The sequence below is a fragment of the Nycticebus coucang genome, chromosome 19, assembly GCF_027406575.1.
Source record: "Nycticebus coucang isolate mNycCou1 chromosome 19, mNycCou1.pri, whole genome shotgun sequence".
Taxonomy (NCBI): Eukaryota; Metazoa; Chordata; class Mammalia; order Primates; family Lorisidae; genus Nycticebus; species Nycticebus coucang.
The window spans coordinates 50,777,279-50,782,119 of NC_069798.1; the positions used below are offsets into that span (position 1 = coordinate 50,777,279).

At 37.5% G+C, this 4,841-nt stretch overlaps 1 non-coding gene across 1 annotated transcript; it reads left to right on the forward strand.

Moving 5' to 3' along the window:
• The first annotated feature begins 3,128 nt into the window (after positions 1 to 3,128).
• Positions 3,129 to 3,235, forward strand: LOC128572138 (U6 spliceosomal RNA). The gene has a single exon (XR_008376051.1). It is a non-coding gene; the product is annotated as a U6 spliceosomal RNA (small nuclear RNA).
• The last annotated feature ends 1,606 nt before the right edge of the window (positions 3,236 to 4,841 follow it).

Here is a 4,841-nt window from a genome sequence, read left to right on the forward strand (position 1 = left end):
GAAGTTTTGATATTTGTTGAATTTCAGAATATATGCAATAATTTAAAATATCTCTCCCTTTTCAACTCCATATTGTGAGGGCTAAATTTTCCTCATTTTACTTCATCTAGAACAACATGAATGTAGAAAGCATATGCAAGAATCTAGCTGTTGGTGGCGCCCATGCTCAGTGGTTAGGGTGCCAGCCACATGCACCGAGGGTGGCAGGTTCGAACTCAGCTAAGGCCAGCTAAACAGCAATGACAACTGTAACAAAAAATAGCTGGGCATTGTGGTGGGTTGCCTGTAGTCCCGGCTACTTGGGAGGGTGAGGCAAGACAATCGCTTAAACCCAAGAGTTTGAGGTTGCCTTGAGCTGTGATGCCAAGGGCAATATAGTGAGACTCTGTCTCAAGGAAAAAAAAAAAAAAAAACAATCCAGCTGTATTCCATTACTCTGAACACTGAAGAAATTTACAAAAGTAATACCAGTCCTTGCTCTGATTTTTTTAATTTTTGTTTTCTTGGAAAATATATTTACTGTTCATAAAAATTCTGTATTATAGAGGATTAAACATCATACTTACTGCAACAGTCACCAATATCATAACTCATCTGAGGAATTACTGAGAACAAGACATTCTCCCAGCAAGCCTGGAAATCTCTTGTGACTTAGAAGGCAAGCCACCAAGTAACTCAGTAATCTTGGAGGAGCAAAGTTCAGTCCTGTAGTAGTAAGGCTATTGTTAAACATTAAGCATTTTATGACATTTTCTAAGGATTAGTGGAGAAAAACTGCATTTAGTATTTTGAAGATCATTTCCTTACCATCCTTGAAGATCATTTCTTTGAGCACATACTCTGTTGGCACCTATGAGATCATTTCCCAGAGCACGCAGCCCCTGCATGTCTTTGTTTAGTAATCTTTCCACCTATTATGTATCTTCTCAATAAAAGGACTCTGTGAGAAGTGCTCTGGGCTATCCTGCACCTATGGTTAGCCTCACCTCTTACAGCGTGTACTGCCAATCCATGTCTCGCGTAATCATTTATGGGGTCGCAACAATGTATGAATGGTTTTATGAATCAAGTTATAAAATTTTTTGTTTTAATTTTAATTAATTAATTTTTTTTTTTTTTTTAGTTTTAGTTCTAAAAAGTAGTGGCACATCACTGAGACATTGGAAGCTGAGGAGTAGTTCGCGTATGCCTGCATTTTGCACAGTCTGGGCATGGGGATGGAGAGGGGAAAAGTAAGAGTTGATATAGTAAAACAAGACCATTGAAGGAAACCCCACGGGAGATCTCAAGTCTTTGGATAAAGGTACTAGTGTTGGGGATTGAGAAATGGGTTGTTTTGGGAAATGTTTTAAAACTAAAATCCAGAAGGTAAAGGAGAGAGAAGACTCCACAGAGTTAGCTTTTGGTGGAGACAAATAACGGAAGCTGGTAAGTGTGGGAAGAAATTCTACCTTAGACATGTTAAGAGTGAATTGTCTTTGAGAAGTTTTATTTTATTTTATTTTATTTTATTTTTTGAGGCAGAGTCTCACTATGTTGCCCTCAGAAGAGTGCCATGGCGTCACAGCTCACAGCGACCTCCAACTCTTGGGCTTAAGCAATTGTCTCAGTCTCCCAAGTAGCTGGGACTACAGGCACCTGCCACAATGCCTGGCTATTTTTTTGTTGCAGTTGTCATTGTTGTTTAGCAGGTCTGGGCCGGTTTTAAACCCATCAGCCTCCATGCATGTGGCCAGCCCCCTAACCACTGAGCTATGGGTGCCAAGCCTCTTTGAGAAGTTCTAGAGGACATGTCTAAATCACAATTAGATGTAAAGGTCTGGAGCTTTGAGGAGACGTTGGGGTTAAAGATGCAAACTTTTGATAAAAATGTAAATAAACATATTAAAGGATATTGAAGGTCACTGTTGCTGTTGCCTCGATTCTCATTAGAGCCCCAAAGCTGAGCACAGTAGGCATGAGCTACACCCTAAGACGCTTGAATTATAGAGCACCAAGGAGGAGCCAGGCAACCCTCCAGGGTCTTGCTGCAAATGAAGTGGCCAAAGTGGTCCTGAGAGTCCCACCTGCCTCCCACCTGTACATAGTTTAGGACTAGGAATTCTAAGAGCACATTACAGCTGGGAATCATCAGCATCTAAGAGTCAATGAAAAGTATTTTTTACTCGTGTGTGTAGTGACATAACTTTAACTGATTGATGTTAATCATTCAAAAATATGAATAAACACAATTTTTCCGAATTAGATCATTCAACAGTACATCATAATAATTACTGATGGAAAAAATCACTCATTTTAATTACTTTATGATCTCTGTTATTTGATTACCCCAAGATAGCACATCTAAAATATTGAGGCTGAATGTAATAATTGGGTTCTTTATCATCTTCTTAAATTTTCCATTGACTTTTCATTACTAAAGCATCCATTTCAATGACTTTCTCAACAATCATGTCCAACCTAAGGTTAGCCTCAGTGCTGCTGTGACAAATTGTCTTGCCAGTAGTTACTTTCATAATTACCTCCATCAACTTCTCACAGTTTAAGCACAATGTTTTGCCTAAAGGAGTCTTCCTTGATAATGTCATGAGTCAAAGACACCTAATATGAAAGCCATGGGACATCGAGCTTTATGTAGACAGAAAAGACAACCTTCCATCTTGGAAATAGACTCCAGGCTTTTGTCTGTTAATTATTCTTATCCTTTGACAGGGACAATTTGAAAAAATGTTCAGCAGGTTGCTGGACAATTTCAGGATCTATGGAGCTTCCTCCTGGCACCCTGGTGAATCGGTGTGTTGGCTCCTTGCTGGGCCCTGCCAGGAGATGGAACACACACGGAGCCCAGCCGCTCACTGCTGCTTTTCCTGAGAATGAAGTCACCTTCTATAAATACAGCCAGTACATCACCTGCCCCAAATTATTTCTCAGTAACTTTACTCTGTCCAATGGCTTAGTCCTTGGGTGTAAAGTCAAGAGAAACTTCATTAAATGTCTCTCAGTTGTGTAACACCACAGGAAAGGAAACATCCTGAATTTCATTCATTTTTAATACCATGGTGCACTGAAAGCTGCTTTACTAAAGTAAACCAGGGTTTATTTTGTGAATAATCAAGAAATCCAGTATTGTGCTCACTTCAGCAGCACATATACTAAAATTGGAACGATACAGAGAAGATTAGCATGGCCCCTGCGCAAGGATGACATGCAAATTTGTGAAGCGTACCACATTTAAAAAAAAAAAAAGAAATCTAGTGTTCTACATCAAAGTAAGTGAGATAATGTGAGGTGTTTTATATGAAAACTTAGCCTACTGTCAGGCACACAAAGACCATGCGATTAATGGCAGCTGTCACTGTTATCTTCATCAGTATCGACTATTAACAAAATCTGCTGTAGAGACTGATTGTTTGACCTTCCAACTTACCTCAATCAATTAATAGATGTATACTGGGAACGTAATGTGGCAAATAGCCAATTCTAGCCACAAAGTGTAGTAATTTAGAGAAATATGATTCACCATAGGGCAGATAAGCGCTTTCTCGCTCTCTTTCTCTCATACACACACATACACACATGCACACATAGCGGCATTTAAGGCAGGATTTAGAGGATATTTAGATTCTTCACAGGCAGTGTATTTTATTCCTATCTCTTCCCCAATTATATTTTATTTTGAAAACTCTCAAGCCTACAAAGTAGAAAGAAGCAATGTCTATTTATTCTTGACCTAACTCCTGCATTTTTCTTGGTTCAACCATTTGAAAATACATTGTAGAATCAGTGTAACCTGGCTTATTGTACCCTCAATGAATCCCCAACAATAAAAAAAAAAAAAGAAAGAAAATACGTTATAGATAACTTAACACTTGACTCCTTAATACTTCAGCATGGATCTCCAAAGAGATAATCACAATATTATTATTATACCCAAGAATATTTTTAAAATGCCATCATAATATTATCTACTATGCAACCTATCTTCAAATTTTCCCCATTGTCACAAACATTTTTATAACTTTAATCTTTGGTTTAGGAAACAGTCAGTAAACAAGCGTTTGGGTGGCCATAGAGTAGCATCTCTAGTCCCAAGTCCTTCTTATGCAGGTAGTTTTCCATACGTGAAAAGATAGGCACTTTATCAATCCTTGAATTAACCATTTTGGGTAATGAACAAATGCTTCTAATTGACTTCTCATTTAATAGGATTTTCAAGAAAAATCAAGCAGAAAATTAAAGCAATTACTCATATAGTTTATTTTTTAAAGAAAAAATTTACGTTTATTTTCTGATAATTGAAGAGATAAAGAGGAAAAGGGGGTAGGAGGAAATGATTCATTTTTCTTTAATTATCTACATAATGACTTTCATTCTCCAAGATGCACCATTTGTGATGATATGGACTTAGCATTACATTGGGAATACAGGGGGCTCACAGATAAATATAATTTTTTACCTTCTGTGGTTAATTTGGAATAGTTAGAAACAGAGAGACCTATTTCTTTTTCTACTGTCATTGTTGTTTGTAGAACATAGATCACATATCTTTAGAAATAAGTAGATTATGCAATAATGCTCCACAGCTGCTGAGTTATTAGCCAAATGCTCACCAAATGGGACCTCTCATTAGGACTCATGAACAGGTAATCTTTCTTGATAAATGAACTTATAATTCTCATATCCATTATGCAATATACAGATTTCTCCTTTTATATTGGTTTCTAATGTCTTGGAACATAAGATGGTATATTTGATTTCCCATTTTAAAGGATGTAAAATCATTACTGACACTTGATTAAGCTCTTGTTCAAAGTGGCACAAGGGCCCACTAGGAATTAGAT